This window comes from Equus quagga, chromosome 6, assembly GCF_021613505.1.
Source record: "Equus quagga isolate Etosha38 chromosome 6, UCLA_HA_Equagga_1.0, whole genome shotgun sequence".
Classification (NCBI taxonomy): domain Eukaryota; kingdom Metazoa; phylum Chordata; class Mammalia; order Perissodactyla; family Equidae; genus Equus; species Equus quagga.
The window spans coordinates 72,322,405-72,345,005 of NC_060272.1; the positions used below are offsets into that span (position 1 = coordinate 72,322,405).

Sequence of the window (22,601 nt, forward strand, 5' to 3'; positions counted from 1 at the left end):
GACAACTCCTCTGTCTTGGCTGTGTTTGGTGCTGTGTATGGAGGTAGGAAGAACTGGGGAAGGAACAGGTTTGGGGAAGGAGAGGGAAGATTCAAGATTCCACTTCGCATGGACCAAGTTTGTGGTTCTTTGAGAGGACAAGAAGACAACTAGCCCCCGAGTGTGGGACGGAAGTCTGAATTTGGGAGTCATCAGCAGATGGACGGTATGGAAGCCTAGGCAGTGGACGACATCACCAAAGGACTGATACAGATAGAAAGGGAGATGTCTAAGGTCCATAGGCCCCTCAACATGTGGAAGTCAGAGGAAGAAGAACCTATGAAGGTGGGATTCTGAATGTCTAGTTCAATGCTACATCCTTAGTACTGGATACAGTGCCAGGCACACACTACATGCTCAATAAAGTATTTATTGACTGTATAAGTGAACTTGAATTCCAATTAACTAGAACCTTCCACCTTGAACATATTTCACAATTCCAACATCATACTTGTCTATCATTTCTCCATCTTCCCCTTCTCATGCTGCCTCTCCTTCCCTTTTCATCTGTCTTCTTGTCTTTTTCTCTGTAATGTGTTAAATCCATCAGGGACACCCAGGCACCTTGGCCATGCTTACCTGGTTACAATTCTGGGTGAAACTGGTTGACGATTCAGGGAACTAGTCAGCATAGATCCTTCTATTTGTCTATATAGGTTGTTTTAAAAAATGTCTCACTTGTTCCTGTTGAACTTCCTTATGAACAGTTTCTTTACTCGGTTAATGCTATTTTCACTTCTATGCCTACCTTCTTACTAATGCCTCACAACTTGTGTCATCTGTGATCTTAATTAGGAAGTTCTCGGTTACGTCACCGGGGTAAAGATAGAGCTGTTCGGCACGGGCTCCAGCTCTGACGTGAGTGAGAGCACGCAGGATGTTTCCAGGTTGAGGCTGAGTCATCGATAAGCCACCTTTCGGGTGATATTATTCAGCTCTTGGTGCCTGAGCCTAAGAAAGAAAAGAGTCTCTCTTAGTTCTTTCTATCTTGTTGATGAAAAGTCATTGGCGACGGAATCTAAGGTCATACTCCAGCATAGAGAGATTACATCTCTTGCCTGTTCCTTATCTACATAGCCTATCTATCATGGAAGAAAATTAAATTGGTCTGCCAAGATTTGATCTTCACATACCATTGAGGTGAGTGCAAACTGATTGTTTACTGTTGCTAGACTCACTCTTGACAATGAAGAGAAGTGGACTTGTATGATGGCCTGCTTGGCAGTTGCGTGGGGCAAGGGAAATAAGAGATACCCAACAAGGCTCGAGGCCATGCTTTGCACCAGGCATGAGGCCAGGCGCTTTACAGTGATCTGTTCACTTAATATTCACAATAGCTCAGAGAGGTTGAGGTGATTATTCCTGTTTTCTAGTTAAGGAACCTGAGGCTCAGAAGGTAGGGGATGCTGGGCAATGCCACACAGCTGGTGGGTGGCACAAGTAGAACTTGAACTTCAAGTCTTCCTGGCTGACTCCCGCAGTTATAAATGTATGGTATCCTGAATGGTATCGCATTGCGGGAAAGACCATCTTTAAACTCCTAAGGCTTCAAACATTGCCTGGGTACAGATTACTTCAAAGTTTGTAACTCTGCTCCAAAGATAAGACCCAGTCGTCATCTCCAACTGCCTTCTGGGCATTTCCACTTGGACATCGTTCTAAAAACTACGGCTCAACGTGTAAACTCAAACAATTATCTTCTCTCCAAAACCCAGGATGCCCCCACCCGTCCCGCCACTGTCCTGTGTTTTTCAGTGGTACAAAATTCTTTCAACCTTCTCGAAATCTGAGTTATTTTAAGCCCTTCCCTGGGATCCTTTCTCTAAAATAGTTCTTGCCTCCATCTCCTGTTCTCTATTTCCACCACCCTTATGGCTTTATCGCCTAGGGCTTAGATTATCACAACAGCTAAATACACCTCTCACCAGCTGTCAGACTTTAAACACTCTTAATTAAGTCAGTTCCTTAAAAGTATGGCACTCAATTTTGTCTGCATATTGGAATTACCTGGGGAATTTAAAAAGTACTAAGAATTATCTAAAGTTTTAAGTCTCTCCTTTTCGGCATGACAGGGACCACATCAGGATTATTGGTATCTCTAAGACTCTTGATGTTGTCCTGAGGTTCTGGGAATCAGACAGTCCCCAGGCACCAAGGAGGCGTGACTGTAGCCATACTCTTGTCTCTTGGACTGGAGGAAGGCAAGTGGGCTTGACTGCCAGTAAAAATAGCCAAAGGATGGAATTTGGTATCATTTTACCCTCCACTTTCCAAGGTTCCCGCTGCCGGTGTCTGCTCTGTTTTCCAGTGACTTAGTCAGGTGAATGGTGCCTCTACAAGGTTTTTGACCCTCCCCCTAGAGGGCCATACTTCTGATTTGCCAGTTTCACAGTTTACATTTCTGACCAACTTTCTCAGAATTCTGTTGCAGAAGACAGTTGGTTGGCAAATCTGATCGATTAATCCAAAATACAATGGCCTAAAGCAGTGTTTTAAAATGTATGTTCCATATAACACCAGTACTATAAGTTGCTCTACAAAAACAGAGAATTCCACGGCCAAATGATTTTAGCATATCTCTTGAGATGCACTTTAGCATGCTAACGGCTCTGAGAAGGGCTGTGTTAAAAACTTTTGTTTGATTTAGTTTATTCCATTACTAATAAGTTCTCCAAACTTATTTGACCATGGAACCTTTTTATTTTCAAGCACCATATTCTAATAAAACTAAAATGCCAGTGCCTATAAGTTGCATTATGATTTCAGAGATGTTAAAGAAAGAGAAAAATGGTCAATGATGATTATAAGATCCACCAGTTGTAACAAACATCTGGATTTCAGAGACATTAGAAAGGGAAAGATTGTGCATCTTAGTCTTAGTTAAATCCAGTAATACACAATAACTTCCTTCGAGACTAGGGTTTTGTGGAACAACCCTGCAGGGAACCATTGGGCAAGACAGCTCTGTTTTTTTGTGTTTTTTTTGAGGAAGATTAGCCCTGAGCAAACATCTGCTGCCAATCCTCTTTTTGCCGAGGAAGACTGGCCCTGAGCTAACCTCCATGCCCATCTTCCTCTACTTTATAAGTGGGATGCCTGCCACAACATGGCTTGACAAGTGGTACGTAGGTCCACATCCAGGATCCAAACCAACAAACCCTGGGCCTCCGAAGTGGAACGTGTGAACTTAACCGCTGCGCCACTGGGCTGGCCCAAGATAGCTCTGTTTTAACATGGATGTTCTGGATATGCCCCAATGGTGGAATTTGGGCACCGTAGAAAGAACAGGTAGAGGAGGATTTGAGGGGAGAAGGGATTTCCAGCAACTGCACTGGTCTATTTTCAGGAAGACTGGCCTGGAAAGGAAGGGACAATGTCTTCATTGCCAGCAGCCTAAGCTCTGACTGGGAGAACACAACAGCCCAGTACTAGAGAGCTGAATGGCAGACGCCAGGAGAAGGGAAAAATGCCGTCCTACCTGGCTTTCAAATGCTGAGAAAGAGCCTCTGGCTTGTCCATGGGAGTTCTCATAGAATTGCAAAAGTTTCCTTTATTTTGTAATCAGGTGGCAGGGGGCGGGTAGAAGCGTTGAATACCGGCCGTGTGAACTTCGCTGAGTTTCTTAACCTACCTGGACTTCAGTATCTTAATACATAAGTATAATTACCACGATACCAACAACAATCAGACACATACCGTTTGGGCTGTATGTAACAGATGGCCCACTATGGTGGTGTAACCAAGCAAAGCTTTCCGTTTTCACACTTCTCGAGAATTCCAGAGGTAGACATTTGGGGGAGGGTTGGTCACATCAGGAACGTTGCTTCTCTCTTCCTGCTGCATGATCCTCAGGAGGAGGCTTTTGCCTTCACAGCGGTCTCCTCGTGGTCGCAAGATGGCTGCTCTACTTCCCACTGGACTCTGCATTCCAGGCACAAAGACGAAGGAAGGAAAGGAAGAAAGGAAAGCCCCCAAATCTTTCCCAGAGATGGCTAGCCAGCTTCCAGCCAGAACTTGGTCACCTTTGTTCCAGACAGTCACTCTTGGCTATGAGGGAGTCTGAGTCGGCAAGTGTAGCAGGCGCTTTGCCACGGTGAACAAAACTGGGATTCTGTCAGAAAGAAAGAAGGCGAATGTGGATATCTAGAAGTGTTTGCCACAAACGCTGGCCTCTCAGTGCTGTGAGAGTGTGAATGAGATCACACACATGAATGTGCCCAGCTCTGGGCCTGGCGCACGGTGGACACGCAACAAATATTCTTCTTTCTACACTTCCCGCAGGGGATGATGGTTGATCACTTCCCCCTTCTTCACGGCTGGAAAACCTGTTGTAACTTGTGGTCATCATAACACAAGGTGGCATGTAACCAAGAGGGAGCCAGAAACCTGGCTGTGAAACCTGTGGCCCAACACACACAGTGGGGAAGAACGGACAGGACGATTTGCAACAGGAAGCCCTGGGTGGACACCAGCTTGTAGCTGGGACTACAGAGCAGTTGTCAATATGATATTCTGTTTCAATTGGAGAAAGTCACTGTTTGGGTTCCAGTCCTTCCCTCACTGTCCCAGCCGATTGCTGCCTTCTCCTCTAGGCTCCCAGAGGGAACACTGCACAGTCATTCGAACCACTTTATGACATCTCTTTTATTGTTATTTTCATCTGTTTACAACAACCAGCTACAGACTCCTTTAGGTGAGGATCGCACCTTGTTTATAATCCTCCCAATAGGTCGGTGCCTTTGAGAGCCAGCCAGGTAAACGTATGAGTGTGAGGTGAGCCAGGGGAACATAAGCCAGCCCCCTGCCGTGTGCACCACACCTGCCTAGAGGCGCTCACATTTAAATAAAAACCACGCAAACACTGGGGACAAAAGGTCTCGGCAATGACCAGCAATGGCTGCTGAGCTGACAAAAAGAAACGGTTTATCTTGTGCCTTCTGATAGGAGTACACACCTAGAAAGAATTCTTGTCAAAAAAATCAAACCTGAATCTAATCAAGCTTCTGGATATAACTAGCAACCTACAGGAAAGAAAGGAGATAGGGGAACATGTTAAATGACACCACAGGAATGCAACTAGCAAGACCCAGACTGTGGGAAACCCAGTAGGACAAAATGACCCGGTTTCTCCAACAAATGAATTGCAAGGAAAATAAAAACTTTGGAGGGCAAACCTGTAGATTAAAAGAGACTTAAACAATATATCAATCCGTTGCAATATATACCTTATTTGGTTCCTAATTCAAACAAACTGTAAAAAAATATTTGAGACAGAGAAATTTGAACACTGAATTGATTAGGGAATTATTCTTTTTAGGTGTGTTGATGTCATGGTTATGTTTTTGAAAGCCTTTATCTTTTAGAGATGCATACTAAAATGTTTTAGAGATAAAATGATATCAGAGATTTGCTTGAAAATAACGCAGTATATATGCAGGAGAGCAGATGGGCTGTAGATAAATTAGGACTCTCCAAGGACTGATCATTGTGGAAGCTGGGTGGCAGATGCATAGGAGATCATTGTCTTAATCTGTCTAATTTTTGCTTTATTAGAAATGTTCATAGTAAAAAGAAGAAAAAAATAGACTAAAAGAGGAAAAATCATTGGGTCAAACGAAACTCGTGGTGGATAGAGGTAGATATACCACAAAGTTGATAAAACTCAAGCTTCAGAACCCATCACTATACAGGCCCCTTCTCAGAGAATTTTTTTCTTTTTTTTTTGTGAGGAAGATTGTCCCTGAGCTAACATCTGTTGCCAATCTTCCTCAAGCAAAAAGAGGAAGATTGTCTCTAAGCTAACATCTGTGCCAGTCTTCCCTCATTTTGTATGTGGGACACTGCCACTGCATGGCTTGATGAGTGGTGTGTAGGTCTGCACCCGGGATCCGAACCTGTGAACCCTGGGCCTCCAAGGTGGAGCATGTGAACTGGATCACTACACCACTGGGCCAGCCCTGAGAATTTTGTATTCATGATTTTCCTTAAAGAGAATTCTTTAAATTGTAAAGGCGTCAAGCCTCTCAAAATGATTCGTTCTTAAGCAAAGATCTCCAACTAATGCCAGAAAGATGAAAGAGCCATTAATAAATTTCCTGCCTTTTGCATTTCATGTGAAGTCACACTTTCCCCCTCTCTCACAGGTGCTACTGTATGAAAATATCGACTGCGCCTGCCTTTTTTGTGAAATGTAACTGTGCTTGTCAAGTTAAAATAGTTGTATTTATCAGTGGCCACGAAGGGTGAGTAAACAAGATACACACGTTAGCTGAAAGAAGAGCTTATTTAAAATCTAAATAAAGCAACCTCTGCATTTGCTCTCTGTTCCTTGTTTCTACAGAGAATAGCTAGCATTCCCCCTTTAGCTGTGACCTTTACTGTTGCCCTTGTCACTCTGTAATTATCTAACGTCTCACGTATGCTTTGCATCCTACTGTCATGGACCACACTGTGTCTCCTCCAATTCCTATGTTGACGTCCTAAACCCCAATGTGACTGTACTTGGAGATGGGGCCTTTAAGGAGGCAAGTAAGGTTAAATGAGGTCGTAAGGGTGTGGCCCTGAGCCAATAGGACAAGTGTCCTTATCAAAAGGGGAAGAGACACCAGAGCTCTTGCGCTCCCTCCTCCTCCCACACACAGAGGGAAGGCCATGGGAGGACACAGGGAGAAGGCGGCCATCTGCAAGCCAGGAAGAGAGCTCTCACCAGATCCCGACCCTGCTGGCACCTTGATCTTGGATTTCTAGCCTCCAGAACTGTGAGAAAGCAAATTTCTGTTGTTTAAGCCCCCCAGTCGGTGGTATTTTGTTGTGGCAGCTAGAGCAGAACAATATACTCTGTAGACTATGCTATGTAGAGTAGAACACATAATAAGCATACTTCATTTTCAGAGTTGCTTGGCATAGCAAGGTTAAGCACCAACAAACTGCACGTGGGCACACACACGCTCACACACATATACACATCCTTGGATAAGGGACAATGAGGAGGAGGGAAGGAATGCTCATCAGATTTGAAATGACGACATCTTTAGGGACCTTATTAAGCACACTGCCTCTGCGGCATACAGAGATAAAATATGTCTTGGAAATTATCCAGGAGTGAATTGACTTGTAAACTGGTTACTTTAGGAGGTTGAATTAGAAGGGAAGGGAACATGTGTAGGATCAATGTCAGTTTGGGAGGTATGTGTGTATTTTAAGGGGAGTGAATAAGTGAACGGGGAACATTGAATGATACATATTAGATCTGGAAGGAATCTCAAGACATCATCTGGTTCAGCGGTTGAAGACGAGAGTGAATGCTGTCAAAGCAGAGGAACACTGGTTTCGAAGTAGAGAAGGGCATTGCTTCCCTGATCTGTGCTGGTCCTTCAGAGAAACGGGTGAAGGAAGGTCATGATTTTAGAGGTGAATAAAATTCACATGAAGATGGTAGCGCTTGTGGAGAGCACTCATAAGACTTCAGTCATTTCAAAAGGTGGGTTCAATGAAAAAGTGACTGGAACAAAGAGGAGGTGACATGTGGGCTGTGGAGGTTGGAATTAAAGGGGTAAAGAGTCTTTCTGAGTGTTTTGATTAGGATGACTAATTTACTGTCCAAACAGGGAGCGACAGGTGTAAACCTGGATTGTTCCCGGCAAGTTGGGTGTATGGGCATCCTGCCACTGACCGTCTGCTTTCTGACTGGAGATTTGTCTAGGGGTCTCCAACTGTTTGCAGTGTGGACACTTGTCCTCTCACTTTAAGAACCTGCAGAGGAAATAAGCCCTCCTCAGGGCTTCTGTGGGAGCAGTGAGACAGTCAACCTTCGAAACTGAAGAAGCAGGAGAGGCCCTTGTCCTTGGGCAACACTAGTGATTTTGGCGGCTGAGGCTGAGCCTGATTTTCTTCTTTGTGATACAGAATCTGAGACAGAAGTTTTATTGTGTTGGATCCTAGAATGAGGGGAGTATCTTTTCCCAGCTGGTGCCAGCAAAATAATTTTCTAAAAAGTGCAGGAAAATACTTGTCCCAGAGCCCGTAGGTTTAAAAATTAACAGCATATTGAGAAATCCTTAATTTCTTGGACCTGTTTTTTTAAAAAGCTCCTGATTTTAGAATTAATTATTTCTAACTTTGTATCTCTGATTCCCTCTAGCTTAAAAACCACTTTTTCATGCCTCTGTCCAAACAACTGCCTGCCAGCACCTCTTCCCCACTCATTGGACTCAGCGCTGTCTTCTTTCTTTCTTTTTTTTTTTTTTTTTAAGATTTTAGTTTTCCTTTTTCTCCCAAAGCCCGCCAGCACATAGTTGTGTATTTTTAGTTGTGGGTCCTTCTAGTTGTGGTGTGTGGGATGCTGCCTCAGCATGGCCTGATGAGCGGTGCCATGTCTGCGCCCAGGATTTGAACTGGCAAAACCTCGGGCCCCTGAAGCAGAGCGCACGAGCTTAACCATTCGGCCACGGGGCTGGCCCCACAGCCAAACCTTTTAACTCTTTCTGGTCATCCTGCCTTTCACCTCATTTGCTTTTGCCTACAAGAAGACCAAACAACTCCACTTCTGAATACCTTGGCCATTTTCGTATTGGGTAAAGCTGGGAGGGGTCTGAAAGTCACCTAGTCCTACCTGCTCATTGTACAGATGTCTGGGGTTCTGCGGTCAAATGAATACAGGAAATACTAAGTTTAAAAAGTTAAACAGGTGCAACCACTTTGGAGAACTGTTTAGCAGTTTTTATAAAGTTAAACATATCTACCCTGTGGCCCAGCAATTCCTCCCTTAAGTATTTACCCAAGAAAAATGAAAACATATGTCCACAAAAGGACCTGCGCAAGAATGTTCATACCTGCCTCATTCATAACAGTCAAAACGTGCAAACAATCCAAATGTGCACCAAAAGGAGAATGGATACACAAATCATGAGATTTGCCTGCACGCACAATGGAATACAGCTCAGCAATTAAAAACAAAAAGAATGAACTGCTGAGATATACAACAGCATTGATGAAACTCAAAAATCTCACGTTGAGCAAAAGAAGCCCCCACCCCTAAAAATCCATGTGGCATGAACGGATCTGTGTGAAGTCTAAGAAGTAGCAAAACCAGATTATGGTGATGAGAAGTCAGACACTGGTTGTTGCTGGGCAGGGATAGGGGATTGACTGGAATGGGGAAATTTTCTGGATTGATGGAAATAGTCCATATTTTGTTTTGGGTGGTGGTACATTGAGTATTCAACTCTCAAAACTCATCGAACTGAACACTTAAGGTCTGTGCATATGTTAATTATACCTCAATTAAATCTTTTAAGAAGTTTAAACATATTTCTTTACTATGGGACTTTTCAGAGGTGTTAGTCAAGCAAATATGCATCGTACATCTTTAAGAAGGAGACAACGTATAGAGTGTTTCTTAAACATATTTGTAGACAGACCACTCTTTGAAGGAGCATCCGGAGAACAGAAAATGCTTTAGAGGATGTTTTGGTTTGCACATTGACCTTAGTGCATTTCACTGTGCTGTTTCCTGTTGCTTGTTTCCTTCCTTCTGCTCAACATAGAGATGGACTATTCATGCCGATCCATGAGGCAGGATGATGAGTCACCTTCTGTGGCTAATTCTCCTGCCTTCCCATTGCCAGACTGAGTCCCTCTGTCGGCACCCTCCTTTCTCTACTGGATCGCCACCGCCCATTGTCTCCAGTGGCAAGAGACATGGTTGGACGGAGGGGAGAACGGCCATCTGATGTATTTGCAGGACTCTGCCTATACGGTTCATTTATTCAGTCACATATGCATCCATTCACTAGTTTACAACCTACATTTATGTGAGTACCTCTATGTGTCTGCCTCTGTGCAAGTCTCTGGAGACACAAAACTGAGTAAGGCACAATTCCTGCCTTAAGGGGTCAAGAGTCACATAAACACAACTTTTAAACAATGTAGAACTGTAGTATTGGAATGGTGCTAAAGGTCTTTCTTTTTTCTTATTCCTTCCCCTGCAGACAGGCGGATTCCCTTTTCCTCGGACCTATGGGTCTGCGAAAGGCAAAACTAATAATACCAGCTGCCTGACACAAAAGGAGAATTATCACTTTGACCAAAAGGGTATCTGCTATAACAGAAATACTCTACATGTCAGCAAAGTGGTAGAGTGGTAGAGTAGGCAGTGGCTCCAGGGCATGCCAGGTGTTTGCTGCACTTTTGTGGGTGCAGCAGCTAGGAGAAAACTCAGAAGCTGGTGCTCCAGTGATGAGGTGACATACAGATCTATGAGTCCAGTGGATTTTTTCTTGCTTAGAGGGAGGGGTGAGGGGGTCAGCCTTATAGCCGTGTAGAACCAGAGGGCTATCACACAAGACGACTCCTGGCTTCTTAGTCCTCGTTCAGTTCAAGCATGTGATATTCTTTGTTTGAACTTGTAGCGGGGCAGGCGGGGTGGGTAAATTCAGCTATGAGCTGCACTCAAAGGCAGCAGAAACAGCCTTGCATTGACCATGGCCATGGCCTCATTGATTGCCCTCACAAGCAGGTGTCTAAGGGAGGTGGAGAAGCTTCAAGTATCATTCAAGGACTAGAAGGTTCTTAGGGAGCAACATCTCTCTTTGTTGACTTATTTTTTTAAATTTATATGTGGCAATATTGACTTGGTGTATGTGTCTGTAGAGTTCTATGCGTTTTACTACATGTATAGAGATTTCTGTAACCACCATCACAATCAGGATACAGACAGCTTCATCACTCCAAAATTCTCTCATGCGATCCCATTTTACTCACACCCTCATCCCACCCCTGACCCCTAGAAACCACTGATCTGTTCTCCATCCCCATGGTTTTATCTTCTGAGAGCATCATAGAAATGAAGTCATTACTGCACATAACCTTTTGAGTCTGGCTTCTTTCACACAAAATAATTTTGTCTGAAGATCTTTCTTTAGTAATTCTTCTAGAGCATGTCTGCTGCCAAAAAGTTCTCTTTTCATTCATCTGAGAATGTTTTTATTTCACCTTCATTTCCGAAGGATATTTTCTTAGGATGTAGAATTCTGAGATGAATTTTTTCTTTCAGCATGTTCATGTTGTTGTTCAACTGGCTGCTCGCCTCCAAAGGTTTCAGATGAAAATTCCACCATCATTTAATTGTTGTTGCCCCGTACATAATGCGTTGTTTCTCTCTCATTGTTTTCATGATTCTCTGTTTGTTTGTTTCTAGTTTTCAGTAGTTTGATTATGATGTGTCTGGGCATGGATTTCTTGGGTTTATCCTGTTTAGGGTTTGCTGAACTTCTTGAATCTATAGGTTTATACCTTTTGCTAAATTTAGGAAGTTTTCAGTCTTTCATTTTTCAAATATCTTTCTACACCATACCCTTTCTTCTGTCCTGCTGGGACTCTGATGACACAAATGTTAGACTTTTTGGAATTGTCCCACAGGACCCTAAAATACTGTTCATTTATTTTTCCATTTTTATTCACCCTGGTTAAGATTGGATACTTTCTATTGCTGTATCTTCAAGTTGTTTGGCCTTTTCCTCTGTTATCTGCATTCTGTTTTTGAACTCATTCAGTGGGTACTTAATTTTTATCATTGTATTTTCAGTTCTAGAATAACTATTTGGTTCATCTTTTATATCTCCTATTTTTTTACTGAGGCTTTCTACAGTGTCTATTTTTACTTCTTGGAGCATTTTTATAATAGTTGCTTTAAAATCTTTGTCAGATAACTTTTGTATCTGTATTATCTCGGCATCGACATCCATTGATTGTATTTTCCCATGTGAGTTGAGATTTTCCCGGTTCATATGTTGAGTATTTTGGGATAATATCACAGACATTTTGAGTAGTATGTTATGAAATACTGGGTCTTATTTAAATCCTGTAGAGACTGTTGATTTTTTTTTTTTTTTAAAGCAGACAGTTGACACAATTGGGCTTAGGCGGCAAGTTCTGTCCAGATTTCTGGGGGTTATGGTTCCAATGTCACTTCCATTTGCAAAGTCTTTGCAGTGCTCCGCAGATTTCTCCTGACTGCCCGCCATCTCATGGTAAGGCTGGGGCCCAGATGGCAAGGCATCTGTTAGTTCAGTTCTCAAAGTCTCTGTTTGCTGTTTGTGGTCAAATCCAAGCATGCCTATCTTGGGAGTGAGCCCCAAAGTTAGCAAATAACTTTATGGGTTTTTTTCCCAACCTCCCTCTCCCCCTGATCTCCCTGGTATTTTCCAGTCTCCTGGGGGTTCTCCTTTTTGTTCATCCATCCAGAAAGTTGTGGTTTCCTTTACCCTGCTCTTCTGTGCAATTCCTGTGACTCTGCCCATGTCCACGGCCAAGTGGTGGGAGCACAGAGAGAGGAAAAAGTGTGCTTTTGGGACCACCTCTCCTTTGGTTGAAGATGCAGGCTGCCCTTCCTCAACATTTCCCATGCTGTGGGCCTTCCACTGCTGCTGTCACTGCCAGAAGGCTCCTTTCTCACACCTTGAGCCTGAACTAGAAGGTTCTGCTGGAGCTCTCTCTGTCCACACTGAGGCCCACTTCTGGGTTTCAGGCTGCCTTGAGTCCTGACCAGGGACTACCAAGGGGAAAAATGGTAAACCCACAGCCAGTTTGATGGTACTTTGAATTCGTGTTTTCTTCCTCAATCAACCTGCTACTCTTTACTTTTCAAAGAGTCCTCAAATAGCTGTTCTGTCCAGGTGTTATAGCTGTATTCAGTGCGAGAAACAGAGTGGAGTGTGCTTACTCCATCTTACCCAGAACTAGAGCCTGTGCACTGACTTTTGCTGAGCCGTTTGTCCAATATCCCTTTGGTCTGAGAACTGGCAACAGTTTCCTAGTTACAAAGGTAGAATGGATATGTCATCATACGAGTTTATGATGACAATTGTCAAATACTTGAGTTTATATATTTGTGTGTATGTGAGTGTTAATTAAGTGCTAAAAAAGGAGATTGCAGGCTATTATGAAAGCTCCAAGGAGGGGCCAAATCCTTGTCCCAGACGGAAGTGGTGGTCACTATGCTTTTTTTTTTTTTTAAGGAAGATTAGCCCTGAGCTAACTGCTGCCAATCCTCCTCTTTTTGCTGAGGAAGACTGGCCCTGAGCTAACATCTGTGCCCATCTTCCTCTACTTTTTATATGTGGGATGGCTGCCACAGCATTGCTTGCCAAGTGGTGCCATGTCTGTACCTGGGATCCCAACCAGCAAATCCCGGGCCACCAAAGCAGAATGTGCGCACTTAACTGCTGTGCCACCGGGCCGGCCCCCACCATGCTCTTATTCTCAGTCACTGCTGATATGAGCAGAGCCTCCTCTGTCTGTGCAGCAGTTCTGGTACTGCAGGCAACAGCTGGTGTGTAGCTCTATTCCTAATGGTCTATTGGACACATAATATTCTAGATGTGGAGCTGTCAGCCCTGCATCTCTTTGTAGGACCCTTCTGAAACTTTGTTTTCTTATCTTTTCCTTATATCCATTTCTTCTGCCTGCCCCTTTTATGGAGTAATGTGATTTTAGGAAAGAATGATTAGATCTAAATGATAGAAGGAGACGGGTGGAGTGTTTACGTGAAGAAATGAGGTGCTTCCATGTCGCAGATGTTGTGATCTAGGCTGGGGAGTCTTTTGTGGGGAGAAAAGCGGCAGTGCAGAAAACTCTTGATTGATCAAGATATAGTTGTTCTCGCCAATGTCACCCAAGGGATAAACAGCTTGCCCGGCATAAAATCTCGTTAGTCCTGTCAGGTGAATGAAGAAATGTAAAGCTCTGTGGCCCCAGTCTAACTAAAGCCGTCATCTCGGGAATGTCTCAGTCATGCGGAATGGGTCTACCTGAAGATTTCAATTTACCTGTGGTAGGCTTGCTTTCTTTTCTTCTACTGGAGAAAACATTCAGCCTGTTTTATTGTTTTGGATTCATTTTTAGAGTACTGAAACTATCATAGCCCTCTCTCCACAAAGGTAGAAATACCAACCACTGGCCTGTCGTCCCCCAGCAGACAGTCTTAAAGGCGATTCCATTTCTGCATGACAAGTGTCAGTTTAGTGGGTGCACAGTTGAATGATTTGGTTGAAGTAGTGGTGAACCCATTTGTAGATGAAAAGCATGCTGAGAATCTAAGAAAAGCTCAGAGTCTCTAAAGAAGAGACACTATAATTATTGTAATATTTTCCTTTTTTGTATATTGAATGTGTGTCAGAAATATTAATTCTCTCAACAAGTGTTTACGAAGTCCCTCTGAATGTCTGGTCGTGCGTTCAGAGCTGCAGATGTAGGGAATCCATGGAGATCCTGCTCTCTCCGAGCTGGCAATCTGCTCGTGAAGACAAGACACGCCGGGGGTGGTGCTGTCTGAGCGTCGCTCAGTCACCAGTTCAGAAAGCTCAGGTCAATCTTCACCTGCACTGGTTCCCCACTTTCCGCATTCAGCTGGTTGCCAAGTCTTCTTGATCCTACTTCTAAAATGCTTCTCAAATGTCCTTTGTTTTCTTTGTTCCACTGTCACTGCGCTCTATCGGGAATTACTATAATTGCCCGGACGACAGCAATTTCCTCCTCACCAATCTCCAGTCAAGTCACACATCTGATCACATCTCTCCTCTATTCAAAATTCCTTCATGGTCATTCATTATATCCAGAATAAACCCTAAACTCCCTAACACATTATTCTGGCTCTAGCCTTGGCCCCAACTTCCTCTTTCACATCTGTCTTCCACTGAACCCAAAATATTACATAGTTACTCTCTGAGAAGGACGTATATATTCCAACCCTTATGATTTTGTTCTTGCTACTCTTCTGTTTATGATTCTTTTTTCTTCCAAGTAAAATCACATTTGTCCTTCAATACCCAGGTCAAATGTTACCCCTTCAGTGTGGTCAGTCAGTGGCTAAAGCTCCCGTTTCTATGCTCCTGTAGAACTTTGTTTACATATCATTCACTCATTCATTCATCCGATCTATTCCTTAAACAATACAAACCGGGCAATAAACCAGCCGCTGAGAATGCAAAGGTAAGACATCATTCCTGCCCTCAAAGGACATAGTCCAATGGAGAGATGAATTTGAGTATAAACGTATGCAATGAGAGAAAACACAATGGCTATAATTGATTTGTGTACAAAGGGGTGTGTGTGTGTCGTATGTGTGTGTGTGAGGGGTCCAGGAGAAGAAGCCCCTAAATCTGCCTGGGGGATTCTGGAAGAGCTTCCAGAAGACAGAGCATTTGAGCTGAGGCTCGATGAATGGGTGGGGTTTTTCCTGGTAGACAAGTGGAGGGAGGGAATTTCAGGTAGAAGCAAGGGCATGTGCAAAGGCACTGAACGGTGTCACAGCCAGGCACCCTTGGGGAAGGAGGTGGACCTCTCCTTAATAGGATGTGAACTTTGAGAGGCAGCTGGAGGTTTTGGTTGAAAATGGCTGCTTCTAAGGTAGAGGGCAGGACAACCACAGACACCAAAGCAGAGGCTGCACGACTCCTGCGCTGGGCGGGAGGGGAGAGCCTGCACTGTGATTAGATCCTGGGAGCAAAGCATTTCAGGAAGATGTATGCTTTTAAAAATGTAGGTAAGGGGCCGCCCTATGGCCGAATGGTTAAGTTCACTCGATCCAGTTCGGTGGCCCAGGGTTTCACCTGGGCGCTGACATGGCACTGCTCGCCAGGCCACGCTGAGGCGGCGTCCCACATAGCACAACCAGAAGGATCTACGACTAAAATATACAACTATGTACTGGGGGCTTTGGGGAGAAGAAGAAGAAGAAGAAAAAAAAGATTGGCAACAGATGTTAGCTCTGGTGCCAATCTTAAAAAAAAAAATGTTGGTAAGAGTGTCAATTTACAATGAAGTCTGTTTAAACTATGTTTAAGCTAAAGGGTACTCGTGCTCCCCCAAGTGATCACAATATTAGTAAAAGGGTAACATATTTGTTTTTCATGCTTGGACCAATATATACATGAAATTAGGTCTTCCCACTCTCTTTCCCTTATTTCTTCCCCTTCTGGAAATGGCCATAAGACAGTACTTAAGGTATATAAGTGTTGTTGGATTTTGATTGGAAATAATAAGTTCTAAAATTTAAAAATAATTAGAGGAATATTCTATCTCTATAGAGATATATAATTATAAAACATATATCTAGGGCCGGCCTGGTGGTGTAGTGGTTAAGTTCAGCACACTCCACTTCAGTGGCCTGGGTCCACAGGTTTGGATTGTGGGCACAGACCTACTCCACTTGTCAAGCCATGCTGTGGCAGTGTCCCACATACAAAATACAGGAAGATGGCAACAGGTGTTAGCTCAGGGACAATCTTCCTCACCGAAGAAAAAAAAGTATAACATATGTCTATATATTTTTATGTAACTACAAAACAACTAAATTTATTTTATTTTTAGCTACATGGCTCTTTGTTGTGTTTCTGCTTCCCACCCGCTGTGTGGACCACAGCTTTCACACACACACAGAGCTTCCCCATTCCTGATTAAAATATGATTGCTGGATTCCTGGACCCCACCCCTACTGATTTGGAAGGCGTTAGGTGGGGCTCAAGCATCTGCTTTCTAATCCGTTGCTAGCACAGGCCCCCAGGTGATGCCACGCAGCCCCTCCAGAGACCACTCTGTGAGCAGCGCTGCTCCACACGCCACTGTCTCCATCATTAAATTCAGCACCGAAATCACTAATCTATACCTGACTTGCTGAGTTGAAAGGCGTTTTAGAGGTTATCTACACTAATCATCACTTTCAACTACTATCCAAGCACGGCTGCTCCAAGGAGGTGTTAAGTAAAAGCAGATGCCTGCAGTTTCACGTCCTGATACTCATCGACATAGTTGTTCTGCTTATACAGTTTGTAATCTTGCATAAGAAGTGATCCCATGATACAATATGAGGCCTATTATCATACACATAACAAACGACACAGCCTTCTAAACTATGATGCTAATGCCTTGGGACTAAAACAACTGATCAGTTAAGCTTTTTCACTTGAGCTTCAAGCTATCATTGTCACCTCTCTGTATCTTCAATCATCAAACCTGTTTTTTTAATCAACTTTACTAAGAATAATTTAGCTATAATAAACTGCATCCATTTAAAGTGTATACTATTCTAACCATTTAAATGATCAATTTACTAATGGCTTATTAATTGTTATTCACCAATATAAATAAAAAATAGTTTTAAAAACTCTGCACAATTGGGAAGTACCACGTGACTTTCAGAGGGAGTAAGACACAAATATGATTTTATCTTACTGTCTGGAATGTATTGGAAACACACGCGACAGAAAGGCAAGAGGGAGCAAATGGGAATCAGGATGAGACCGTCCACTGGGACACCGGAAGAGTTTCCTGGAAGCCTCTGGGGCCTCTGTCTTCCATCACTAAGAAGAGGGGAGAGGAAGCAGCAGAGCCCAGACATCCTCGGAAACCTCAGGAACGCATCTGGTCCTCCTGAAGTTGGCCTGGTGTGCTCAGATGACAAGGGTCTAGCCTAGGGAATATTCTGGCTATGAGATTGGAGGGAAGGGGACAAATCTTAGTCACGCCTTTTATGGCTGTCCCTTCTTGTTCCTAATGTCCTCACCTTGGTCCAGGACCTCATCACCTCATACCTAGATTATTATTAAAAGTCATCCAACTTCTCTGTTTTCTTGCTTCTGTTCTCTCCGCACATGAACCTATCTTGCATAGATCTGAGTTTATGCCACTTCTCAACTAACAAAACTTCGAGGACTCTCCGGGCAAAATCAAACTCTTCAGTCTGGTATTTGAAGCCCTCCACCATGTAGTCTATACCTGGAGTAGCTTTGACAATCTATCTCACCTAATTTCAAACACAAATCACCTGTTCCAGGTGAACGGTTCTATTTGCTTGCCTTACCGTCAGGCCTCCCCTCCTGCTAGAACATCCTCCCATTTTCCTTACCTGTGCTTCATGGCCCACATGCAATTCTCCATCGACTTTATGTGCACAATGAAGACTTGATTCCCTCAGAATTCCTTCTCTTCCAAATTTTTGTAGCTCTTGTCGTCTGAACTGCTTATTTTCTTTTTTTTCGAGGAAGATTAGCCCTGAGCTAACTACTGCCAATCCTCCTCTTTTTGCTGAGGAAGACTGGCCCTGAGCTAACATCCATGCCCATCTTCCTCTACTTTATTCGTGGGACACCTACCACAGCATGGCTTTTGCCGAGCGATGCCATGTCCACACCCGGGATCTGAACCAGTGAACCCCGGGCCGCCGAGAAGGGGAATGTGCGAGCTTAACTGCTGCACCACTGGGCCAGCCCCTCTGAACTGCTCACTTTATACACAATCATGAACTGCTTTAGATTTTTAATTAATGTTTCATAAGTGTACACTCTCTCTCAAATACAGCATAGACTGGTCGAGATCAGGGGCCACATTGTGGAATACTTCCTGGATTTAGGATTGTATGTAATAAGAAATGATACCCTAAATGTGTAACTCAATGGCTTGTTGAGACTTTCCATATAAATAAATCCACAAATCTGAAAACAATCCTTTGTTAGACCATATGTCTTGTTTTTTATGTTGAAAATTCATTAAATATTTTTATAGGCACTAAGGGAAATGCAAATGCGGTGATAATAATAGCAAATATTTGTTGAGTTCTTTCTTACTGTGTGTCGGGCACTTTTCCAAGTGTTTTCTGTGGAATAACTGCTTTAATTCTCCCGACATCCCAATGAGGCTGGTGCTATTGTTATCGCCCTTATACAGCCAGGGAAACCAAGGCACAAAGAGGTGAAGTCATTGCCAGGGTCAGAGAGCTTGGGCCAGGCAGCTGGGCCTGGGGCCCCAGGGCTTAACCACAGTGCACACTGCATCTCATTCATATAAGGAGCATATGAAACGTGGACTGTCTTGAGGAATAAGCGGCAGAATTACAATTAGAGGCCAGAGGAAAAGATCTTGAAGACACGTCAAGATTTACGCCTGAGAGGTGGTGAGCTGGAACATAGCTTCTGTATAATGAAGGTGGTGTGTTCTAATGAACTCTGGAGATAGAAGTGTTCATTATCTGTAGAGTCTATTTTTAGACACTTTTTCTTATGTCATTGTAAAGAAAATATAAAGTCTCCAGTTTGATTACTCTGTATATGATAGCTGTGACCTTAATTACTACCTTTTTTTAAGATGCCCTACCAAAGTTTGTGCACTTTGCTGCCTTTTTATTAAAAATCTCCTTTTTGGGTTTAGCAGATGCTTAATCTTTTCCATTTCAATAGTTGGACATTCTCCCAAGGGGGTCCTAAGCTCTTTAAATATTTTTAGGTTACCGAATTTCTTCTGTTGGGTGTCCAGGAAGCCACTTTTGTTCCTAAGCCCCTGAGAGCAGCTTGGCTCCATCTTGCACACACTCGGGGCATCGCCACGAAACGCTGCCGAATTACTGCTTTTGCGGGTTCCAGAGGCCTGAGTATTTGTCTCCAGGCTATCGGTGGACCATACTCTCTTCTCAGATGAGAGATAAACCTCTTCATTATTTAAATCTCCGGGTCTTATAACGGGGGTTTACTCCAAACAGATTGTTTCCAGTCTTGGTGAGAGAGGTGATCAAATGAGACGATGTGACTCACTTGAAGATAATTTCCAGTGGGACAAGTTTGAGGGAATGTCCTTTTCTAGCAGTGTCCAGATCTAAGGGGGGATCCTGAAAAATCAAATCCTTTATTCTGTTTCTTCATTTCCGGGATGAGAAGGGAGTTCGGAGGTGCATAGCCGAGGAAGTGTTACTTCGTCTCCTATGAAGACACCAAGTTCTAATTATAGCTAAACTCCGGATTTTAGCTGGATCTCTTCTTCCAATAATGGCTTTTTAAAGGAATTTAAGAGAAACAGCTAAGCCTATCTTTGTTCTATAAACTACTTTTAATAGATATGAAATAGATCATATTTATAAAGTAAATTTATGCTTATTTGCTTAACCATAAAATGAAACACATAGAACATGTTAATTTCTAAGTTCAGCGGGATCAAATGGAAGAAGCTAATATTAAATAGTGCATGATTATTTCCTTATTATTAGTGGGAAAAATTATAGGATTGGCCAGTTGTAGATTATGTGCTTATCTTCTGAGTTTTTTTTAAAATAAAGGTATTCAGTTTTCAAATCCCTGTGACATAGGAAAGTTACTGTAGAATGCTTTTAAAAATTTTTTAAATTAATTAGTTTCTTCTTATTTTTTTAAAGATTGATGCCTGAGCTAACAACTGTTGCCAATCTTTTTTTCCTTCTTCTCCCCAAAGCCCACCAGTACATAGTTGTATATTCTAGTTGTGAGTGCCTTGGTTGCGGTTTTTTTTTTTTTTTTGAGGAAGACTGGCCCTGAGCTAACATCCGTGCCCATCTTCCTCTACTTTATATGGGGGGACGCCTGCCACAGCATGGGTTGCTAGGCGTTTGGTAGGTCCCTACCCGGGATCCAAACCGGTGAACCCTGGGTTGCCAAGCAGAGAGTGAGAACTTACCTGAGTGCCACCGGCAGGCCCCTGGAGAATGTGTTTTGAGAAGCGGATCTTAGTGAAGAAACAGGGACGAGGACAGGGTGTTCAACACGCTCAGGCTGCTCCGCTGAGCTCACCGTCTTTCAGCCACATACGCATTGCCAGTGCTTTCCTCCCACGCGGCTGCAGAAAGGACGGCAGCCATCTCTGTCGCGGTGGGACATTAGTATCTTTGCGGTATCTTTGTTGGTATCTTTGCGGTCCAAGGTCCCATCCCTGGATCTCTTTCCCAAGTGACCTCAGACATACTCTGCTTCCGTACTTCCATCTCTGGAACAAATGGATGCATTTGTATTCTCTACAGCAATGGCTCCCAACCTTTGCTGCAAATTAGAATCAAATTAAAGAATACTGACGTCCAGTTCCTCCCCCTGCAGGTTAACATTTTAATTGCTCACAGTGGGGCCTAGACACCTGTATATTTACAGTTCCCCCGGTTATGCTAATATGTTACAACATTGAGAACCACTGCTCTAAAGTCACTCTGAGAAGAGAGCTTCCTCTTCCCTCACTGGCCAGCTGCTGGTGCCCATTTAGAGACAGTAGCAACAGGGGTGTTATGTAGGCAATAATATGCTGCAATTATTGAATGGCTGCAATGGAAGCTATTGTCAAAGTAAAAAGATGATAAATATTACTGTTATCATTTTGTTAGAAAAGAATGCTATGAGCTGACGTCTGTGTAGAGTCACGCACAGCATAATAATGTTTCAGTCAACGATCGACCACATATAGATGGTGGTCCCATAAGATTAGTACCATATCGCCTAGGTGAGTAGCGGGCTATCACATCAAGGTTTGTGTAAGTCACTCTATGATGTTCACGCAATGACAAAGTCACCTAACCATGCATTTCTCAGAATGTATCCCTGTCAAGCGACACGTGACTGTATTACCATCCCAGTTATAAAGCATTTTCTCACATACCACCAGTTTTGTCCTCTTAAGCACCCTGTGAGGCAGACATGGAAGGGATTATTATGTACATTTTTCACAGGTGAGGACATGAAGCTCAGAAAGGCTGAATGACATGTCCAAGATCACACAGCTAAGTAGCCAGCAGGGTTGGTGTTAGAATCCAGGTTTCCGATTGCTATTCCCTTGTAACAGATTGGTACTATTGTAAACTAGAGTCCCATACAGCTCTAGGTACTCATGCACTGTGGAACCCATGAGCAGCTGTTTAACCTCTCAGTTTCCTCATCTATAAAATTGCGAAAGTGCTTGGACCTCCCTCACAGGGCTGCTCCGGGATCGAGTGACATAAAGCTTCTTCTAGGCTCTAAAACTCAGTACAAATACAAGCTGCTGCTATTCTTACTCACTAGCGGGAGAAAGCGGTGATTGAGAGAGGTCAGCTGATTTACAATGCTGTTTTCCCGCACTTGGGATTTTAAATCAACTGCAAAGTGTAAGTTGTTACCTTCCAATATTTCGTTCTTTCCGATAGAGTGTGCATATGGTCTTGGCCTGGTTTATTCAGTAATTTACCAGCCAGGATTGCAGAGTTGACCTGAGCAGACTGGGCTTCCCAAGGTCGAAGGAGGGTCTGAGTGAGACCCTGAATCCATTTTGGATTCACACTTCCCTTCCTGCTGCATTTCTGAATTTTCTGGCTCATAATGCCATCCGAAGCAGCAGCTGTATGTGTCCTTAGCCCCCCTTAAAATCTGCAGCACGTCACGTTACCTCATTTTGGCTCTCTGGGCCTATTCTGGAGGGCCCCGAATTAGTCGCGTGGGGTCCTTGATCCAAAATCACACGAACAGTTCTGTTCCTTTGCTCGACATTGGGTCTCACTGATGGAGAGCAGACCTGGTTTAGGAGGGAACGTCTGAGGGGTGTCTGAGGGTCTTTCATAAGAGATGAAAATAGGGAATCAAGAGAAGCGATGAAAGGAATGAGTTCTTTCAATCCCATTTTCATCATTCACTCTACTGTCAGTGAGACATCTGACAGTACTTAGTCGTAGATATCAAGACACTCCTTATCTATAAAAGCACATCATTTTATACCTATTTTTTAAATTTGTCACTGTCAACTTCCACTATTTT

At 43.4% G+C, this 22,601-nt stretch overlaps 1 long non-coding RNA gene across 1 annotated transcript; it reads right to left on the bottom strand.

Moving 5' to 3' along the window:
* Positions 1-457: 457 nt before the first annotated feature.
* On the bottom strand, positions 458-20,937 carry LOC124241021 (uncharacterized). The gene is made up of 3 exons (XR_006889078.1): positions 20,512-20,937; positions 3,736-4,150; positions 458-990 (listed from the first exon to the last, which is right to left on the bottom strand). It is a non-coding gene; the product is annotated as an uncharacterized LOC124241021 (long non-coding RNA).
* Between the last annotated feature and the right edge of the window lie 1,664 nt (positions 20,938-22,601).